Source organism: Sciurus carolinensis, chromosome 13 (genome assembly GCF_902686445.1).
Source record: "Sciurus carolinensis chromosome 13, mSciCar1.2, whole genome shotgun sequence".
NCBI classification, from domain to species: domain Eukaryota; kingdom Metazoa; phylum Chordata; class Mammalia; order Rodentia; family Sciuridae; genus Sciurus; species Sciurus carolinensis.
Genome location: NC_062225.1, coordinates 6852280 through 6875245, shown reverse-complemented (window position 1 = coordinate 6875245; position 22966 = coordinate 6852280). Strand labels below are relative to the sequence as shown.

General features: G+C 42.7%; 1 protein-coding gene across 16 annotated transcripts in view; it reads right to left on the bottom strand.

Moving 5' to 3' along the window:
- Inpp4a (inositol polyphosphate-4-phosphatase type I A) overlaps positions 1 to 12200 on the bottom strand; it is a 129015-nt gene extending 116815 nt beyond the window's left edge. For all 16 annotated transcript variants that reach the window (XM_047523522.1, XM_047523529.1, XM_047523523.1 and 13 more), the window contains exon 1: positions 11954 to 12200. The gene's annotated coding sequence lies outside the window, so the exon portion shown is untranslated. The remainder of the gene's footprint in view (positions 1 to 11953) is intronic.
- Positions 12201 to 22966: the final 10766 nt, after the last annotated feature.

Genomic DNA, 22966 nt, shown 5'->3' with positions numbered 1-22966 from the left:
GGTTCACAGTCTAAGCCACAGGCTGCTAGTTGCCATGATAAACACCAGTCTGATCTTTAACAGTTTACAAAACAGCCAACCTGTGGGCATGCAACACAAGTCAAATTGTGGAATGCCCAGTTCCAAGAAATGACACAGCGACTACTTCCCTGGAATTTGATTATATCTCATCTAATCCTGTTGGAAATGAGTCACTACACCTTGTAGCCCTCTTTGCTATGAAGGGGGCTACTGTGCTGGCCTCTTTAATAAGGACAAACCTACATCAGACAGGGGACCCCAAGGCCCTGACAGCATTAGTGCTGGGGTGCTCACAGGGACATGGCCCCACAGTCAAATCCCAATGCAAAAGGTCAATGACTCCCCACATGAGAAACGGACTGAGATGAACTTTAAAACCTAGATGCTTCTCGCTAATCAACTTGGTACCAGACCATTTCCAGGTGCCTGCTGCCACTGAGGAATCCTCTCTCTTTGAGCCAGGTCATCTATCCCCACAAAAAGCCTTCACTACTTCACAACCCCCCACTGACTTTCCTTCTGTCTTTGACCAAAGAGGCTAATATCTAGCTTGGTAAACATATTTGACTGACTAGACTAATTAAAGAATGATTAAATAATTAAGTTGGCACAAAACATCCACTCACCCAGTGGAATTATTCAAAACACAACACATTTGAAGGCACCAGTGAGGACAATCTCAAAATATCTGCAATCCCAAGTAAGAGGTTCCTGCTCCTATAGGCTCTGCAGTGCTTCAGAAGAAAGTCACGTGACTGAAGAATGTGAAGGCTTTTAGCCAGGTCAGCATCCCTGAAATGTGTTCAGAGCCTCTGAGGGACTCTTGCTGAAGAGAAAGCATTTATATGGCAATGTCCTATTGGAGCTCTTTTTTCCTCTCTTAATCAGTTTATCATCTGACAACTTTACAACCATTATTCCTTTTGCAACAAGTCAGTAAAGGCTAATAGAAAAAAAAAAAAATAGATCGTCAAAATACCAATGACATTCTTCACAAAAATGGGGAAAAAAAATTCTAAAATTTGTATGGAACTGAAAAGATCCCCAAATAGCCAAAATAATCCTTCCTGAGCAAAAATAACAAGGTTAAAGTCATCACAATATCTGACTTCAAAATATACCACAAAGCTATAGGTCCAAAAGGCATGATACTGGCACAAAAACAGATACTCAGACCAATGGGACAGAAGAGAGAACCAACACATTTATAGCCAACTGATTTTCTACAAAAGGTTGGCAAGAACTAGAGAAAGGAAAGCCTCTTCAAAAACTGGTGCTGGGAAATCTGGATAACCACACGGAGGGGAAAGATGCTAGACCCTCATCTCTCACCATATAAGAAGATCAACTCAAAATAGATCAGAGACTTCCAAGTAAATCCCCAAATTATGAAATTACTTAAAGAAAACTCAGGGCAAATGCTCAGCACATTAATCTCGGCAAAAAAATTGGGGGATATGATCTCAAAAGCAGAGGCAGTAAAAGTAAAAACTGACAAAATTGACAAACTAAAAAGCCTGAGCACAGCAAAGGAAAAAAAAAATCGACCTATAGAATACAAGAAAATATCTGCAAATTGTTTACTGGACAAAGGATTAACACCTGGAATACATAAGGAACTCAAATAACATGACAGCAAAAAAACAAATAATCTGACTTAAAAACTGGCACATGATCTGAACAGACATTTCTCAAAAGAGGATGTGTAAATGACTGAGCATTTGAAAAAATGCCCAACGCCACTAATCACCAGGAAATGCAAATCAAAACCACAATGAGATATCACCTACCCTAATCAGATGGTTATTATCAAAAAGATCCAAAAAAAAAAAAAAATGCCTTGTGGTTCCAGCACTCAGGAGGCTGAGAAGGGAGGATCAAATGAGCCTCAGAGTTCAAGACTAGCAAAGGCAACCTGGCCACCACCTGCCTCAAAAAATAAAATTAAATTTTAAAAAATGCTAGCAAGGGTGCAGAGAAAGGAGAACTCTCAGACAATACTGATGAGAATGTACACTAGTACAGCCATTATGGAGAACTGGAAGAAGGTTCCTCAGTAAACTAGAAATTGAACTACAATACAATCCTGCAACCCCACTACTGGTACACATTCAGAGGAACTGAAGTCAGTGCATCTTGGAGGCATCTGCACTTGCGTGTTTACTGCATCACTCTTCAGAAGAGAAGATATGAAATCAACCTAGGTGTCCATCAACGGATGAATGGATAAAGAGAAAGCGGCATGCACACACCAATGGAATAATATTCAGAATGAAATTTTATCATCTGAAGCAACTTAGAACTGGAGGACATTACATTAAAATAAGTCAGGCATAGAAAGATAAACAATGCACGTTCTTGCTTATATGTAGAAGCAAAAAAGTTGACCTCAAAGAGTCAGAGATTAGAATAGTGATTCTCAGAGGCTGGGAAGTATGGGGGGTAAGGAGCACAAAAAGAGCATGGTTAACAGGTACAGGGGAATAATCGAATAGGATGAGTCATTTCTAATGCTTCACAGTGAAATAGGATAAGTTGGTTGGCAATTAATTAAATATTTCAAAGCAGCTAATAGAGAGATTTATAGATATATATATATATATTATATTATTATATATATATAATATATTTATAGATTTATAGAGAGATTCTAAATGTTCCAAACACAAACATGATAAATGGCTGAGGTGACAGACGTACCAATTACTCTGATCTAATCATAACACACTGCACATGCTTTGAAATGTCACACAATTACTATGTCTCCATTACAAAGAAAATTTAAGAAGGAAATAAAACAGGTCAAAAGTAGGGGAAAAGCAGGTCAGAAAGAAGTAAGTGGAGATATCAGGAAGGGATGTCAATCTGCCAGCAAGGAGAATTTGTCCAGACTGAAGCAGAGGACAAGTGTGACTAAATCATCAGGGGACAGCACACTGGAGTGAGGGGGTCTACATCAGTCCACAGGAAAATGACAGGGGTCTGGACTGCAACATTATATGGGTAGGACACTTGAAGACTGCTTCCAATGGGCTCAAAGGAGGGATGCGGGGTGGGGAGCAGGCTGAGGGAGCTCTGCCTGCTCTACCTGGACCCCGGAGAGCTTGGTCTGCATGATTACAGGCAGCTCCCACCTCCACTGGTCCTCTAGCATCTCTGACACCAAGTAGTTTCTCCTACCCTGGGAAGCAACTGCTGAATCACTGCAGCGGGGCAAGAAAGTGAAAGGAGAAAGAAGCAAAATTTCCAAGTCAAGAGATTGCGGAAGCAGTACTTCCCTAACCAGGCCCTGGGTGTGGCAGCCCAGTTCCAGCTAGATCCTCAGCCAGTCTCAGGCCTCCATTTGCCATCGCCATCAGAGAGGACGCAGAGGGGGTAGAAATGGAGGGATCCACCTTCCCTGCAAAAGGAGGGAAGACAACAGTAGATTCATCACAACTTCACCGAGTCACTGGCAAGTTGGGAAGAAAACCTGAATGAGATGACTAGCCCTTCCCTCCCAGCTAAGGTGGGCACAGTCTACAGCAGGGTGCTTCCCCCAATCTCAATCCTTGGCCCAACTCCCTCTCCTTTTCCCAACCATGGTAGTAACAACGTTTTGAAGATTCTTGGGTATCTGGACATCTCTTGAACCTAGCCCCCTCCTGACTGGACTCCACCAATCATTCCAGTTCATTGCTATTTGATTATCACCCAGTCATGTAATGTGACCATTTCATGTGACAGCTGCATATGTAGAACATGGTCAAAGCAATGAACAAGAAATGTGCAGTACTCAACATTCTTTCACACACAATCCCAAGTTTTTACACATTAAAAAAAAAAGTGCCAGTAGAAGTCAGCTGTGTCAGTGACACAGAAAGCTGGCCCAGGTTCCTCCCAACATCACCCACATTCTGTGCTAGCTGCCCCTGTCCCTCAGCACCTCCTTCTGCAAGGCTTATTTCCCCTAGAGGTGCCCTGAGCAGCAGTCAGAGATACAAGTACTCTAGCCCTTCGAGAAGTTTAAAATCGGGCACTGCCTGGCAGACGGAGTAAGCAGGACTGCGGAACTGAGTGGAAGGACATAAGCTCCCACCCGCACGGGTCCCTTCCGCTGCTGGCCTCCACACCTCGCCCGGGAGTGAGGCTCTTTCCTTTCCCCATTTCACAGAGGAGAGCTGACCAGGGCTCACATTGAGCACCTTTTCTTTCTTCCATAATCCAACTTGCCCTTCCCCTAAAACCAAACAGACACGCCAAAGACACTTCTGCCTACCCTTTGTGACAGGAACCAGACTGATGTCTGCATTCAATGATGTGTCTCCTATCCAACCCTGAGCCAGTCAAGGTGACGTGGGAACTGTTCTGTCATTGCTGAGGCACAAAGGAACCCAGTCACATAAAGGTCTCACAGTTAAACTCCAACCCTTTGACAAACCAACATGCTACCTGCCATCGTCTCTTCTGTTTCTCAAAGTAGCCATGCTAATGACCCCCAACATCATCAGAAGGGTCTGGCTCAGGTAGCCAAATACCACAGACAATACCAGAAGGTCTATAACTTGCTGACATGGCACCAGGTCCCTGTCTTGGCCCACTCTGCTAAAAGACCCCTCTCATCTCAGGTCTGTGGTTTCTCTTTCCCTGGTGGGTCAAAGACACCCAAGTTCTCATGAAAGCCACAGGCCCTGTCCCCAGGAAGTGACATTACAGACATTACAGACATTACGTAGCCCCTTTCATTGCACTTGGCCCTAAAGTTTGACGCATCTTTATCAAAACCCTACGAAACTGTCACATTAGGAAAATACCCAAAATATACTCCATCCAAATAACTCTTTTACAAAAAATATAGTGCTTACCCTTCCTGCAGAAAATGCACTTGGATATTTGCTATTTTGTTTCCCAAACAAAACCCTTTTAAATGCTAGTCATACCCTCAAATTGATTTTTTTCCACTGCTCTTTGAGAAACACTGTTGTGCACCCTTCTCCTGACTCCTCCTCCAGTGTGCCTCGTCCTCATCATTAGTGCTAAATAGAGACAGCTGAGAGCGAGACTGCTCCTCAACATGGCCTTTATGTACTGAGATGAACCTTTAAGCCTTAAGAAGTCAAAAAGATCTGGAAATACCTCAATCCACTAGTTTCAGGAAAAATATGGGACAGTGAGCCATCTTGATCTCCCAATTTCACCATGGTGGTGGCTACTTTATTTCACCCAAACATAAAGTAGGGAAAAAAGAGCACAAAGCAGGTCACACTACACAAAGCCAGAGGCACCATCGAAAATAGTCACCTGGGCTGTCTCCAGGCAACTCCCTATATTTCTCAAGTTGCTGTTAACTGGCCTATTCTCTATTTTTTGCAAATGAGCAAGGAGGAAGAAGGCACAGAAACCATACACATATGCACATACTCTGTGAATGTCTTGGGAAAGTGAGTCAGAAGACTCAGCTCAGATCCTTGGGCCAGCATGGAGGAAGCCCTGCGTGCTGGACAGGCACAGAAGCCAGGGCGTGGTGTATCCATCCTGCTTCCTTTGAGTCCCACTGAGAGAGGGTAAACCACACACAGAAAAGCCACAGAGGCTGCAGACATAGGGGCCAGTAAACAGCTGGGTAGATGAGCTGGGGCATGGGTCCTTAAACACTTTCCAGGATGCTCAGTTCACCCTAAGAGCTAACTACTCAACATCCACTCTTTCTTCTTCCTATTCTGGCTTCAGGAAACACCAACCCCATTTCCAGCTGTAGAGTCAGGATAGTCTTGATTAAAAAAAGGGTGCAGTTCCCAAACTTTGACCCTGCATCAAAATCTGTTGACCCTGCAAAATTTCTGGGTGTCATCCTTCGGCCTCTGATTCAGAAGGTTGGGTCTGGGACACTGCATTCTAACAAGTTCTCAGGTGTCCCTGATTCTGCTGATCTGGGGACCACACTTGGAGGAATACCAGCCTAACCAATTAACATGCAGCACTCTCAAAGCCTCATGTCACTGGTCCAGGAAAAGCACAGGATCCTCTGCTCCCAGGAACCAGAGGGAAGAACTGATGTACCGGGGGCAGGGATTGGCTGGTGACCACACTGGTTTGTCTCCTTCCCTGCTCCTGCTGGAAGGAACCAAGAAACAGTCCCACTGACCTTAACAACTATTTTGTAATCATTAGGAGACTAGCCCTACAGTGAAACCAGCAGTGATGGCTGGCAAGAGAAGAATCTCGGTTGTTGATGAAACTGTTAATCTACTAATACAGTAGGATTCCAGGGATTGGACAGCTTCCATCACAGCGGTCCGTGTCAGTTGCAGGAAGGCTTTGGGGAGCGATGGGGAGCACGAAGGAGTAAGGAATTTTCAGAAGATCTCAGAGTACTACCTCATAAACTGCAACAAGAGGGGCCCTGACCTGAGGTCAGGAGAATCACAGTACGAGGGAAAGGATTCTGGGAAGGTCCCCGTGCCAAGAGGAGTGAATGTTTTCTTCCTCCAGAGTCCCCAACTCTCCTCCTGGAGGTCAGAGTACACCCTTCTGTTTTCCTGACCCTATTCCAGAAAGTGGACACTTCATTTTTCTTGTAAGATGATAGCAGGAGTCCCTGAAATCACCCACAACACATATTTGCCTTCTTGTTTCTGAGGCCCTCACCAGGTAGATCTCATGGAACAGACTCCATATTAAAAGTCCTGCATCTCACACCTGCCTCAGTTAGGGCGATGGGCAAACAGCTAAGAGAGGGGAGGCAGCTGGGCTGACTGGTGGACATAGGGCTACAGCCATGATAGGGCATGAGGAAGGTGTGTGCAGACCAGAAAGAGGAGACGAGGGTGCAGTTCCCAGGTCCCCTGGCTTCCCAATCCCCAGACAGGTTATTACTAAAGGAACAGTTAAGAAATTGAACCTACAAAGAAAAGGCTGATTTAATCCTAAATTCAATGCTGACCCGATTGCTCTAGACCTGAACTCATCATAAAGGCTCAGTTTCTGCAGTTATCAGTGCCAAGCACCACTCCAAGTACATGGCATGTATTAACTCACTTCATATCACAACATGACTGCTGCCACTACCCACCCAATTTTTGCAGGTGAGAAAATGGGCACAGAAAGATTTAACTTCTTGCCTAAAGTCACACAGATACCTGAAGGAAGTTTGCCTTAGGAGTTCATGGCAGTTCTAGGAATAGAATCAAGATTTCCGAAAGATGTCTTCTCACTACCCAGGTCTAAGTAAAAAAGTTCCTGGTTCTCAAAGCAAAGTACTAAAATAGAAATTGTTGATTTTGGAAAGTACATAATTAATTTGCCTCCTTCCACTGATAAAGTAAAGCATTTATTTTAAAATACTGTGAAGGAAGTTACATGATTTAATAAAAACAGTGCTAGATCCAGACACTAGGCACTTGAACCCCAGACCAGCCTCTTTCAACTAACCTCAGGTGCGTGCCCCAGCCACACCTCACCTGGGCTTCCCTATCAACCCCACAGCTTTCCACTTGACAGGACCTGGGGGCACCTAACCTGGACCTGGCATTCAGGGGTTGCTCGGAAAAGGATAGATCTCTTCTCCTTTAGGTTAAAAAATGCATCATACTTAAAGGAGCCTTTTAAGGTTGCCAAGAATAAGGCCAATATTACAGCAACTTCAACAATTCAATAAGAACAACCTAGTAAGAAAAAAATAGGCAAAGGATGTGAACAGGTAATTCACAGACACTAAAATATAAATCAGTATGAAAAGTTCTTCAATATTTTTGGCAATTTGGAAAATAAAATTAAAATAATAATGTCTTCTTTACCCATTAGACTGGCAAAATTAACAGGATGTAATTCTCTTCTCTTCAAATTCCTCTAGTTCAGTGAAAGGAAAACAGTTTCACTCACTAATGGAATAAGTACAAACTGATAAGTTTCTTAGGGGAAATCTGGCAGAAATGTCAATTTAAAATTACTCTTTGTCCCAGAAATTCTACTTCTTGGGATCTAGGAGACTGAAATATTTGTGAGTATTAACACTGATAAGGTTCAATGATTCCTCACTCACCTTACAGCAGAAATTTGGAAATCATCTTAAATGTCCAGTAATAAGAGACGTTTAAATAAATTATATACACACATCCTCTACAATGTATCCCCATTCCCCACAATACAAAAAGAAGGGCAAACTTACCATGTCAGTGTACACAGATCTCAGGGACAGAGCATTACATTTGAAAAGCAAATCACAGAAAAATTTGTGTAATGTGACTACACTTACTTACAATGAAAGTATTTGTCTACTGAAATGGTTCAGAAGCAAGGGCACTTCAGCAGCAATGAGCACACCTAACGCCCACATCTTGGTTTTTACCACCACTCCCTATCAAAAGGAACCAAGGCTCTTTGGAGAAATGGCTGATTCCAGCCAGGACTAGGGCAAGGAAAACACAAGCTAAAGTCTTGATTTTTTGCCAGAAAAAGATCTCCTCAAAGAACCAAGGAGACATGTCAAAAGGACATATAAGCTAGCTGAAAGGGCTCCCCCTGGCCAAATCTGAGACAATTAGAGCAACAAATGAGTAATGGGAGTAACAGACTATAATCCATTCAATAAGGCAATAATCTCAAATCCAGAGGTATAAATCAAAAACTAAATAAGGGAGAAAGAAAAGTTCTATTCAGTACAATTCCAATTAATAAACATAGAAGGAAATATGGGATTAGAAAAACACCATCTGTCAACAACCATAATAACTGATTCAGACAAGAAGCATCAATGACTTCTAAAACTAGTGGGTAAAGCTATGAGTAACAGTATACTACTCCATCTCAAATTCTTTCCCTATTAGATACATATTAATTACAAAGAGAAAAATGGAAACTTTTCAATTGGGCAGACACCATCTGAATCAAATGATCAAAGTTTACAAGGCCAGTAAATGGGATCACAGACAGCATTATCTTGAAGGGACAGGTTAACAAGACAGGAGCATCAAGCCTGCACTACTCCTGCCAGAAGTGTATAACCTGAATCTAATCATGAGAAAACCACAGGAAACTCAAATTGAGGGGCAGTCTCCAAATATTTCAACGGCATGAAATACAGACTCACATGAAATACAGACTCAGGAACTTCCCCAAACTAAAGGAGACTACAGAAACAAAACAAGTTAACAAATGAGCTAGGAATTTCTTTTGCTATAAAGGACATTTTGGGGGGCAACTGGCAAGATCTGAATAAGACCTATATGTTAAATAATCACATTGTATAAATGTGATTTTTAATAATTTTACTGCTGTTATGTAAGAGAATGTCCTCGTTTTCAGGAAATTCACGGTAATGTATTTAGCGGTAAGAGGGCACCAGGTCTGCAACTTATTATCAAAGTTTGTAAAAAAGTAATCCATGAATATGAGAGAAAGACAAAGGACATGCAGTAAAATGCCAACATTAGGAGAATCCAGATGAAGGGTACCTAAGAATCCTCAAGATTATTCTGCAACTTTTCTATGAGTCTGCAAACATATCAAAATTCAAAAAATAGTTTAAGAAAGTAAAGTGTACTATATGCATAGAAATATAAGTAAATTCTTGGGGAACAGGTTCATAGTGACATCTTCCTTAAAAGCACAAAAAAAAAAATCAGAAAAAATGAAGTAAACTTTCACAGGGGTTAATATTGATCTTCCAAAAATATGCTCTGCTTATAGAGCTTCTGCTGGAGGACAATGGGAAATAAAAAAAAAAACAGTTTTTTTTTTTATTTCCCAGCTCATTAATCATTTCCTACAAAAGAAGCACTAACATAATCAAGCCTTCTTCACTGCAGAGCTGTACTATTTTTTCCCCCTCTGAAAGTCAAAGCTTTCCTGATACCATGAGTAGCTGAAGATGCTGTGGGCACTTTTCTGGAATACGTAAGGTAAAAAGAAGTTTTTCATTAAAAAGCAAAAGCCAAATAAAATAGACTTGATAGAAAGTCTCCCCCTCTATCCTGCTTTACTGAATTCTTGAGATGCTAAACCAAGGGGTGGAAATGGGGGTTAGCTGGTCCCACAGAGTCTTCTCAGTCCACTCTGAGAAGGCTTCCAGGCTAAAAGGACTCGCGAGGTCCATAGTTCTCTTATACATCCCAATTCTCTGGTGCCCTGCTTACAAAAAGCTCTCATGGGTATTATTTATTTCATTGTTTCCTTAAAGTGACTTTTTAAAAAACTCTAATTCAACAGCAATACAAGGTAGCCAGTTTCTAAAACATTAGGGTAAACTATAAACTATGATGTCTGCCCTGCACTCTGAGTCTACTTGGGGACTCAATTAATCTGAGCAGATAAATACCCCAAGATGGAAGATGCCAAATGAAAAGGAACTAGATAGGTAAAGTAGCAAGGTAAGTACAACAAACTCTATCACAGAGTTCGGCAGAAATACTGCCCTCCTTTCTCTTTGAACCTGTCTAGCATCCATTCCTCTAAGCCCTGTCTTTGAGCCAAACCCTCCCAGTAACTTTGGCCTGTTGCTACAGAACGTGTTTACAAGACACTACAGGGAGCAAGGCCTTGGGAGGCCCTTCACATGCAACACGACCCTGGGGATGGCATCACAGTCTCCTGACACCAATACTCTAACAGAACCACCACACCGATCTTCGTCATGTGGGTACCACCATTCAACCATCTTTAAAGAAACCAACGAATTGAATCTTCCAGATGGAAACATGTCAGAAAACAAAAACAAAAAACCAAAGGCCTTAGCCTAGATCCAAAAACAAAATTCCTGTAAAAGGCTGTTTGCAATCAAAGAAAAATTAGGCTTACTTCTAGGACAATCTACAGCTAGCTATTCTATGTGCACTGACCAATAGCAAAAGAATCTAGGTTTCAAAACAAACTCAGCAAGAGATTCTGTTTTCACCTTTCAGAGATGAGAACGCTAAGATACAGGGTGAGCCAGTGGCAGAACCAGAATTCACCCCCAAGTCACCTGCTCTGTCCCCAGCCCCCACTGGTGTCCCCGCAGTCCACACAATCCACTGTGAACAGGGAATGAATCGAACAGAATTTCACTGCAACATCCTAACTGCCACAGCACCCTCCATTCCCTTGGTTTAGAAGCCCTAATGGGCAGGTGACAAATCACATTCTACTCTTCGCTAGCCTCTCAACACAAAACACATTCAGAGGCAAAGCAAAAGACAAGATGATGAGCTTTACAACCGCCTATACTTCCTTCTTACCCAGAGGACTGTTCACGAGCTGTCAACTGGGGCAGGAGGAACCCATCATTATGTAATGTCAGAGGGCAGGCAACAAGGGGCAGGGGAAGCGGAGCCTATCAATGCTCCAGTCCTTTGCCCACAAAGATAAATTTACCTTTGACAATATGAGTGCCTCACTCTTCTATGGCCTACACATTCACGATTGGTTTTTCAAATGACAGCCACAAATTCCTGCAAACCTCTCAGGCCTCAATTAACTGATTAGCAAAGCCGGAAAGGCATAAAATATGAAAAGCAAAGGTTCGAGAAATGTCGGGGACGACCAGCCTGCAGAAAAGGGAAGAAGAGTTGCAAGGATGGAGACCCAATTTCCCACACTGAGATGCATGTTTATTTTTACCCCGTAATGTTTACACCCGAAACACAGCGAGGCCTTCAGCGTGGGGAGTCACTGGATCCCGCCCTAAGACGCACCAGGCAGGCGCCGCGACAGCCGCACAGGGCGCCGCATCCCGCATCCCGGAGCTCCCCACCGCCCCCGGAGCGGGGCGCCGAGTCTCCTCCGGAGCCAGGGTCGCCCCGGCTCGGATTGTTCTCAGAAGACGCCACCGCCGGCGAACCGCTAGGCTGTGCGATTTCCATGACAACCGCGGCGCCGTCCGGCCGGCCCTGCAGGTACCCGGACTCGACCCCGCACCCGCAGCCCAGCCCGTCCCCGCGGACGCCGCGTCGCCCCGGGTCCCGCCCGGCTCACCTACCTGGCACGCCCCGGCCCGCGACGCCCGCCGCCCAGCTGTGCTCCGTCCTCCGTCTGCCGGGCCGCGCGCCCGGGCCCCGCTGCAGCAGCAGCAGCGGCGCCGCCGGAGTGAAGTCGCGGGTTTCGTGCCCCACCTCAGTTGCGTGTCCCCCCGCCGCGGCCCGCGGCGCCCGTCCTGGCCGCGAACCTGCTGCCAGCGCGCAACCCAAGCCCGCCGCCGGCGCCGGCGCCACCGTCGCTCCAGACGCCGCGCGCGGCCCCGCCCCAGCCCCGCCCCGGCCTCGGCCCCGCCCCCGGCCGCGCATGCGCACCGCGAGGCCCAGCCGGCCGGAGCCCCGCCCCCGGCTGCTCCAGGCTTCCCTGGAGATCTCATCCTGGACTGCGCCCTGGTCGCCGCGGGGTGTTCTTCAACTTCCGGACCCCCAGATGGCATTTTCACCCTCAGCGACACTGAGGCCTCTGAGGCCTGACACGTCGCCAAGGAGAATGTTCCTTAGAGGAGCCGCGACCCGGTGACATGCTCGGGCGATTTGCCCGCAGGATTAGCGCGCTCCCGAGGTGCAGAAGTGCTCTCTCCCTCAGGGCCGGTTAGCAACGTGAACGCTCCAACCAGAAACGTGCAAAAAAATAAAAATCACAGTTCTTGGGAAATACAGATTTGCAAAGAGGTTGCTGACCTCTGAGTGTATGTCCTTCCAGACCTGTCTGGCAGATGTGCATAAATGTGCATTTATAGACCCCTAACTGATATCAGTTACTTAACACTTCTCCCCCGAAATTCTGTTTTTCCATAGGAAAACAAAATAGAGTCGTTGAAAGTTTTGGAAGAAAGGTTTCACTTTGCTACGACTTTAAATCTTAACATTTCTGTCCGAGCAAGGTAAATATTGGACTGAACATAAATAGTTAATTTATCTTTGAGTCTTTACATTTTTGTTTTTTGTTTTCCATCCCCTGATTACCTGAGTCATTACATTTTATCAAAAAGAAAAATCTTTTTCCTTAAAAATTGTTAAATGAGGGCCTGGGGAGATAGCTCAGTCGATAGAGTGCTTGCCTTGTCAGTACAAGGCCCTGGGTTCGATCCCCAGCACCCAAAAAAAAAAAAAAATTGTTAAATGAAAACTATTTTGTAAATTTTTTTAGTTGTCGATGGACCTTTTTTTTATTTTTTATGTAGTGCATGAAAATCAAACCCAGTGCCTCACACATGCTAGGCAAGCACTCTACCACTGAACCACTACCCCAGCCCCAAATGGAAACTATTTTAATTCAATAAACCAGAATAATTATCAGTCAGAGTTCACATCGCAGGTATAAAAACAAGTAAGCATTTACAATTTGCTTTAAAAAAGGAAAGCTATTACTCTGTTAGAAATTAAACAAGAATTCTCTGAACTCATTTAGATTTAGAACTGATCCTCCCAATGCCACCAAAACCCAAATGCAGATAATACTCTGGAACAAAAATAAATAAATATAAAACTAGTTTTGAATTTTTCTTCTTCAATGTTTTATTTCACTTCTGAAAAATAACTCACTAACAAAATGCTTACCTTTTGTTATTCCAATAAGTAGAAGAAAATACTGACAGGAAACCTTGACCCCAGTGCAAAATTAAAGCCAAGAATCTAAAGAGTTGGTAGAAATAAATTTTTTTTCATATTTTATTTTCTAAAATTAGCGTGACCAATATATGTGGTTTTCCTGGGCCAGTTCCAGTTTGCATTTTTTTTCCCAGTAAAATTATTACTAGGACTCCTTTTCACTCTCAAAAATATTCCAGTGGAGACAATATATGGTCAAGCATTGTCTCACACATGAGCTTTTGGGGGACACCCAATATCTAAACCATAACATGGTTTCCACTAATTCTTTGAATGTATTTGTAATAACTGAGTTATTTATAATCCAGCTAAGAGTTTTCAATTCAGAACCCTTAAAGAGAAGAAAGAACCTAATTTAAATTCACACTTAAAAATAAAAGTCAGTCTAATGTCAACATCCATTCCCTTAGAACAGTAACAAACTGAATGAAAATCAATCTTCCAATATTTGTCACTTGATTGTTGTGTAATTCCAGATAACCTTAAAAGATCAGTTGTGTTTCCAGTGTGACAATTCCATTGTAGGGTGAAAATTATCAAGGGAAAGGAGCCAAGTGTGTTAGTAGTAAGTGCATTAACAAGATGGAAGAAGGCATACTAACAGTGTGCTGGTGGCACAGTGTCCCAGTCCTTCAGTAGTTCTCAGCATGGGTCCCCAACCAGTCCTCAGAATTCCCTCAGAAGTTCCTGGAAATGCAAAGTCCCAGACCCCACCCCAGAGCTGCTGAATCAGAATCTCTGAAAGTGGAGCAATCTGTATTTTAAAAATACTTCCAAGGAGATTCTGATGAGCATACTGACCATATGTACACACACACACACACACAATGGCAAGCTGATTTAGGTAATCTATGCACCATAATTGAGAGCTAGCTAAGCAGCATTACCTTCAGCCATGAAACAAGAGAGTTTCTCTTCAGCCATGAAACATGATATTACATATGGTGTCATTAGACTTTGAGCAAGCAATATAATATGCAAAGGCTAAGGAAAAGCTGTAAGTTGCCTGTCTGACAATTGAAGGCACGCACACAGAGCCCCCTTTAAACACAGGAAGAGGAAATTCTTGATTCCAGCATTTGAGGAAATATTTGCCTAGTCATTCTGAACCATTGATCTAACTGAGCAAAGACTACAAATGACTGCAGTGACATATCCGTGGGTACAAATGACAAGGAAAATATACTTCACAGAATTAGCTCAAGGGAGTCAGTAAACAAGCAAAAAGTAAAAGTAACAAGAACAAACAGTAACACACCCTGGGGAAAAAAAGAATAAATATATGATTTGCAGTTACCCCAGTGTAATATTTTAAGTGTTTAAAAAAAATAAGGCATAAGGCATATATACACACAGGAAAGGACACAGGCTACATGCTAGTTGATAGACCATTCCTGAGAAAGCACAAATGTTAGACTTACTAGACAAAGACTTTAACTTAGTTATTACAAATACATTTAAAGAATTAGTGGAAACCATGTTATGGTTTAGATATTGGTTGTCCCCCAAAAGCTCATGTGTGAGACAATGCAAGAAAATTTCAAGGTGAAATTATTGGGCTATGATAATCTTAACCTAATCAGTGCATTAATCTTCTAGTAGGGATTAATTAGGTGATAGCTGTGGGCACTAGGGATTAACTAGGTGGGTAGGGTGTGGCTAGAAGAGGTGGGTCCCTGAGGGTGTACCTTTGGGGTTTATATTTTGTCCTTGTTGAGCAGAGCATCTTCTCTCTCTCTCTCTCTCTCTCTCTCTCTCTCTCTCTCTCTCACTTTCCTGAGCATGTCCTGAGCTGCTTTCCTCCTCCACACTCTTCCACCATGATAGTCTGCCTCACTTTCAGGCCCCAGGAATGGAATTAGCCATATGCAGACTAAGACCTCTGAAGCCATGAGCCCCCAAATAAACTTTTCCTCCTCTAAAATTGTTCTTGTCAGGTCTTTTGGTCAAAGCAGTGAAAAAGCTGACTAAAACATCATGGTATATATTAGTATGCTACTTCTTTTACCACAAAAGAAGACAGTACTAGACAAATAGAGGAACAAAAAGGATATGAGATACATAGAAAATAAATAACAAAATGACAGACATAAACCCTACCTTATCACAAACTCTATTAAATATAAGGGCATTTACTATTGCAATCAAAAGCAGAGATTGACAAAATGTCAATCTTAAAAAAATGGATTCATCTACATGCAGAGACAAATTTTAAATTCAAAAGAACAAACAGGTTTGAGGTAGAATTATGAAACCATATAAACCATAACCAATAGAGTGCTGAGTGTTATGCTAATATCAGACAAAACAGAATCTTTTAAGAAATTGCTATTGACAAAGGATAATTTATAATAATATCAATAATAATTGATCAGGAAAACAATAATTATAATATATGTATCCAAACTAAGTCCCAAAAATACATGAAAATATTGAAATACATGAAAATATCAGAGAAAATCTGATAGAACTGAAATAAGAAGTAGAAAATGTAATATTAATAACTGAAAATTTCAATATTCCACTTTAAATAATGGATAAAATATCAAGGCAGAAGATCAACAAGGAAAGTTTTCTAAAACTTGAACAATGCTTTAAACCAACTGGACTTAACAGACCTGTGGAATATCCCCAAAACAGAAGCATAATAGGCATAATGCTCAATTGCATGTGAAATATTATGCAAGAGAGACTATGGTAGCCTCTTAAGAAAGGCTAAGTAAATTAAAAAGAATTGAAGGCTTACAAAATGTGTTTTCTGACCACAATGGAATAAAATTAAAAAATCAACAACAGAAGGACATTTACAATTAAGTGGAAATTAAACGACACATTCCTCCAAGGTCCAAAGATTCCAAGAAGAACTCAGAAGGGAAATTAAAACATATCTTGAGAAAAAATTAACAGGAAGCTGTACTGCTAGCATCTCTCCCAGTGCCCAGTGTCTTGCACGCAGCACCCAATGATACAGTTTTATTGAACTTGGTGGTTCTCTAATCTGGCAATGTATTAGAATCCCTTGGAGAACTTTTAAAACTTAAGATTTCCCTGTCTATACCCAAGATTGATTTAGCATCTCTGAAGGTGGGGGACCAACTTTTGAAATTGTATAAAGGTTTCCTGGATGGTTTTTCTGTGCAGCCAAGGTTGTGATTTACTTTATCCACGTATTCTTGTTGATAAATCCTGGCAGAAAACCCAAATTTGCCTTCACTGGAACTGAACTGATTTCAATTTGGCAAAGATTTTTGAGTATCTAGTCTATGCTGACCATTGTGTAGACAGATCCCTTGCTACTCAAAGTGTGTTCTGTGAACCAACAGCAAGATCTTCACCTGTGAGACATGTAGAATGTCAGTTCCCACCCCAGACCTACCGAGACTGTCCACACATGACAGGAATTCCATGTGATCCCCTAGTACATCAAGGCTTGAGAAACAGTGCTGCGGATAATCTCACAAATGTCGATGGCTTGCTCACTGTAAATTTTGTTTCTTATTCACTCGGTTGAACTTTCTTTTCAAAGGGCCTCATATTACATTCTCTTCTCCAGCTAACATGGGGTGTCTTGTCTGAAGCAGGTGGAGAGTGGACAGGGATGAACCGAGATAGTGGTTGGTGGCTTCCCCGAGTGTGAAAGGCAGAGGGGAGGTCTGGTGGGCCCTTGGAGAGACAGCCATTTCTTAGCATTCCAAACAGGAGTATATGGGAAGCCTCTGGGAGGAGCGATTGTGTTAGTCAGCTTTTCATGGCTGCGACCAAAATACCTGAGATGAACAACTTCATCGGTCAGAGGTTTCAGTCCATGGTCAGCTGGCTTCATTGCTCTGGGCCTGAGGTGAGGCAGAATATCACGGTGGAAGTACATGGTGGAGCAAAGCTGCAGGTCTTAAGGCAGCCAGGAGAGAGGTGGTGGGGAGAGGGAGGGCGGGAGCGGGGAGAGAGAGAGAAAGAGAGAGAGAAACATTGCTGATCTGAACCATAACCACAGCCATTTTTAAAAGATGGCTCCTCTTTCTGATATCGCCAGTGACTTGGGAAAGATTGGGCATGCTACGGGGATTCTGTGGTCTTGTATGCTGGACCTCCAGAACAGATCCAGTTGCCAGAAACCACACCGGTGTTGGTGCCTTTCTGTTAGGTCATGAAGGCAGCCTCACTCCCCTTGTGCTTCTGGGATCAAGAAACAATGGGGCATTTTTAAGGGCTGGGCCACTGAGCGTCACAGTTTTCCCACAAATGTAACATCTTTTTTTATTCCAATTAACTTCACACATACTTAAAATCTAATTCTTTGTGAGACTCTTTTCAATTCTGCTGTCTGCTATTGTAGCAAGAGATACATTTTAGGCCTCAATCCAATACATGTGGATGTGTATATAACAAACACAATTTCCATGGAATAATACTTCTCAGAGCGGAGCCAATGCAGTCTGTTATTTTCTATTATATTCCCTTATAGCTTGTCATTTGATTGATTTCATGACTCAAGAATGGATTACAGCCCACAATTTAAAAAAAAAATTAAAAGCCTTTTATACAAGCATAGTAATTTTGCAAGGAAAAAGGAAAGCCACCAGGCACCTTCTGCTTGGACTAATGAACCTCACCCAACTCCATGTAGCATAATTGAGCCTGGTGGTTAAATATGTGACTTCCACCCAACTCAAAGCTCTGTGCTCTGACAAGTGAAATGCATATAATGAAAACCCCTCCATCCTTCTCCATCTCTATCTGTCTCCCATCTGAGCTCACCCTTGGTGGTCCCACAGGCCACAACAACCAACAGGCCTCTGGATCCCAGGAGTTACTGTGCAGTGATGGGCAGAGTGTGCCCTTGGATCCTGGGGCCAACGACAGTGCCCTCAGGAACAATGCAACTCAGGAAGCAGGTTTGGAAATGACGTTCATAAAAATACAGCATTTACTTACTGAGGAAGTATAGTGTTTCCTTCCATATTAAAGGCAGATGTTTCAGATAGCTTTATTGAAATATAACTGATATCCAAAAACTATACCTTAAATGTATACAATTTGATGAGTTTGCACTTAGGCATACACCTGTAATACCATCACCCTAGTCAAAGTAATAAATCTTGAAAAGATTCCTGGTGACCCTTTAAAAAAATAACTTTTAATAGTATCAATGGGGGGGGGGAGGAAAAAGCAGATATTATGAAAAGTTACGAACATCGAATAAGGTTTAGTTCTCACACATGTCAAAGTCCAAGAGCAAGGGCTCAGAAATCCAAGCTCCTCAATGCCAGGCCTGTGAAATCACCAAAAACGAGAAGAGAATAGAACAGGCAACCTATGCCACCTCTACTCAGGCATCACTGGCCTGGGCTGGTCATCCAATCAGCCTGGCTGCAAGGGTGGCTGAGAGGTAGAGGGCCCAAGGTGGGTGAGACAGGGGTGCACCATCACCACCTAAAAGTCAGCCCACCCACCCAGAGGGACAAACACCTAGCAATGCATTTATTATCAGTCATTGAATTGCGAATCCTACAATGCCATGGCCGTCCTTACTTTGGCACCTTGACTTAATTACTGGAAACAATGTGCTCAAAGGACTAAACCAGGCCTTGCTGCCAGTCCTGAAAGCTGAGGTTTGCACAGAGAAGAGATTATCCCTCCCACTGTACCTTGGTCTTTTTCTTTTTTTCTTTTTGATACCAGGATTGAACCCAGGGGTGCTTAACCACTGAGGTGCAACCTTGGCCCATTTTTATTTTTTATTTTGAGACAGGGTCTTGCTAAGCTGCTTAGGGACTTGCTAAGTTGCTGAGACTGGCCTCAAACTTGCAATCCTCCTGCCTCAGCCTCCCGAGTCACTAGGATTGTAGGCGTGCACTACCACACCCGGCCAGATCTGTCTTTCAATCATATTCCCTACACAAGGAGAAGCCTTAGGTAGAAATGTATGCTCAGCTCAGCCCAATCCTTCCCTTCTATGGGAAGTCATACCACATACAGGCAGAAGTGCCCTGGGAACCCCTTCCCCTCAATATTGGCTTAGCTTATTTTTGTTCCAGTCTGGGGTCTGGGAAGTCCAAGGTCAAGGAAACAAGAAATGTGGGCTCTTTTTGTAACTCCTCTCTCCTTCTCTCCTGCAACCCCAAATCACACCCACAAGATTTCTCACCTCTAATGCATTTAGGAAAGATGTGAACCGTGCTGAAACCGTGAGAGGGTCCAATATTACCGCCAACCCTGTGAACGCTGACTTCTGTTAACAGCATGAATTTTGCATAACCACAGGAAATGAATAGAAGAATCAAATCATTCTGTCAAAGCAGACTCAGTCATCTGGGCCTAGGGTTTACCACACCGCCCTCAACCATGAAGAGCTGGCAAAGAATATCTGCATGCTTCGTTGGTATCAGAAGTCACTTGCCACATGTTCTTTGTTAATGACTCGTCTTGGACAATTTCACTGAGAATTAACATAAACCCAAATTTCATTTTAATACTTGAAAGTATATACAAAGTTTAAAAGAATTTTCAAGGAACATTTTGGAATTTTCCTTTAACTATTACTACCCCATTGAAACAGAACTTGGAATATTTCAAAAAAGCTGTCAAAAGAGCTTTGAAGTTTTCATATTCCTCTCTTTCAAGATAGGTGCTTCATTTTAAAAATCATAAAAAAAAAATAATCCACATCTTCAAAAACTAAAGTCATCATAGTCCTGGTTGGGTAACCAGTGGGCTTCATAGTTAGTAGGCATTTGATTTTTTTTTTTTTTTTTTTTTTTTTTTTTGGTACTGGGAATTGAATCCAGGGGTGCTTAACTACTGAGCCACATCCCCAGACCTGTTTAAATATTTTATTTAGAGACAGGGTCTCCCTCAGTTGCTTAGGACCTTGCTAAATTGCTGAGGCTGACCTTGAACTCACCATTCCCCTGCCTCAGCCTCCCCAGCCACTGGGATTACAGGCATGCACCACCACAGCCCAGCATTATTGGGTATTGGAGGGTGATGAACTAAGAAGTGGCCCTCACTAGACACCAAATCTGCTGGCACCTTGATCTTAGACATTGCACCCTCCAGAATGGTGAGACATAAATTTCCGTAGCTTATGAGCCACTCATTCAACGGCATTTTATTGTAGTAGCTCCCAAAGACCAAGATACAGTGTATAGAAGAATATAATACTCTGTCATTTTAATTTTATTGTTTTCACTCCAGTTTACTTCTCTCTTTCCATGACGAAATTTAGCAAATGTAATCGTAAAGAAAAGTAGTATAACAGAAGCCTGGAAGATTAAAGAATAGCAAGGTGCAAGGTCCTCTCTGGCCAGGGCAGAGGTGAGAGGACCAGATCTGTTCACCAAAGATTCTGAGGATCCCTGGCCCAGGAGTCTGCCTCTCTCGTGTCTCTTTTTTATTTTTTCATAAATAATTTGATGACAAATGTAATATACATGATTGTAATTTAAAAGAAACTGGAAGGTACAGATAAGTGAAGGAGAACAAAAAATTGTTTACAGTTCTACCATGAGATAAAGATGCTAATGATTTAGTGTATCATTCCACACTTTTTCCTACCTATCATAACTGCCTCTCTTAGAATGAAAGACAGAATGAGATTGAAGACGAAAGAGTTTCTCAAAGTCACTGTCTTGGTGTTGCTGGTAGTGTTCTATAACAGAATACCTAAGACTGGGTACTTTATAATGAACAGAGGTTTTGCTGGCCAGGTGGCGCATGCCTATAGTCCTAACCAGTTGGGAGGCTCAAATGGGAGGATCGCTTGAGGCTGTGGGTTCTAGACCAGCCTGGACAACACAGTAAGACCTTATCTCAAACAAAGCAAAAGAGAAACAAACCAACCCCAAACCCGAGACTTAGTTCTGGAACCTGGAAAGCCCACGGTCCAGGGGTCCATATCTAGTGAAGGCCTTCTTGCTCTAAGGGGGTATGAAAACAAGGGATGTGGGCTGTTTGCATTTCCTCCTCATTCTTCTCAACTCCAAGCTCTGGTTTTGCTTTCTGCTCCAGATAAGTGGACTTTATGACTATATTTCCTAAATAGTGAGAATTTCAGTTGAAAACAGTATCAATCTTAAGAATATTTGACTTGAGTCATTGAATAGCTTGTAGCAAACAAAACTGTGTTACAAAGACAGAGCTCTATTTGGCATAATATGTGTCTAACTTAGAATACACAAGTGAAGAGGCTCCCTCCAAAAATATGCTTAAAGCTGAATTAATTTCTGAAATTAGAATAAATACATCCCTCTGTGCATCTCTAGCAGCCCCAGGGCTCTGGAGATGTGTGGAAAGGGTGCTGGGTTGTCAAGGTGACTGCAGGTGCTAATGGCATTCAGTGTGTTGGGGGAGGGAGGCCAGATGCTCCCTGTTTGCAGTGTGATGCAGCCCTGCACCAAACAAGGACAGAAAAGCCCATGACAGAGATCACTGAGAACCAGCCACTCCCAAACCCTGTTCCCTCCGGCCCTGAGCACAGGCTTAATGTTCTTGGGAAGTACTGGGTCCTTTTTCAAGTGCTAGGACAACGTTGGGCATAGGACCAGTTGCCCCCAGAATTAACTACAAACATATTGGTCACAATCCTCTTTTCTTCTAGCAGGACTGGAAGAATCCTAGGGACTGACTGAGCTAACACCTCAGGGAACAGAGAGACACAATAGCCCCCAGGCCACCCTGTTGGTGGCAACAGGAACACATCACAGAGCCCCAAACCCTGAATGCAGCACTGTTGCCAGCAAAACACCCCAGAGTGGTGCCATGTGCTCATTTAACTCCTGCAGAACCGAGTGTCTGAGTTTCAGGAAGAGCGGGAGGGGAGGAATGAGGGAAAGGCCACATGTCACCCACATGACGCTTAAGTTCTCATACAAAATGGTGCAGTATCTGCAGGTCCTGACATGCTTCAAATCACCTCTAGGTTAATTATACTATCTAATACAATGTAAATGCTATTAAAAATAATTTTTATACTGTATCGTTTAGGAAAAATGGCAAGGGACAAAGTTCGGTACAGACACTTTTTGTTGTTGTTCCAAATATTTTCTATCAGAGGTTGACTGAATCCACAGAGGCAGAGCTGGGAATATAGAGGGCCAGCTGTCATCTGAGTGGTGTGGGGGACTCCGGCCACCATTCCACTGCTGATCTGAGTGTGGGCAGCTCACCACATTATCAAAGTCCCAGCTCCAGAGCAAAAGTTATCGTTAAGTTAATATATGATTTATTTCTCAATATGAACAATGATACCAAGTCTAAAGTCATTCTTTAAAAAAATGGAAAGTAAATTACTCAACATGAAATAGAGGTTTTGAATTCTTAGGTTACAGTTAGAAACTAAAAATCACTGAGATACATGAATTTGTTATAAAATAGACACACACTTTGCTTTGGTGGAACTGAAATCCTTT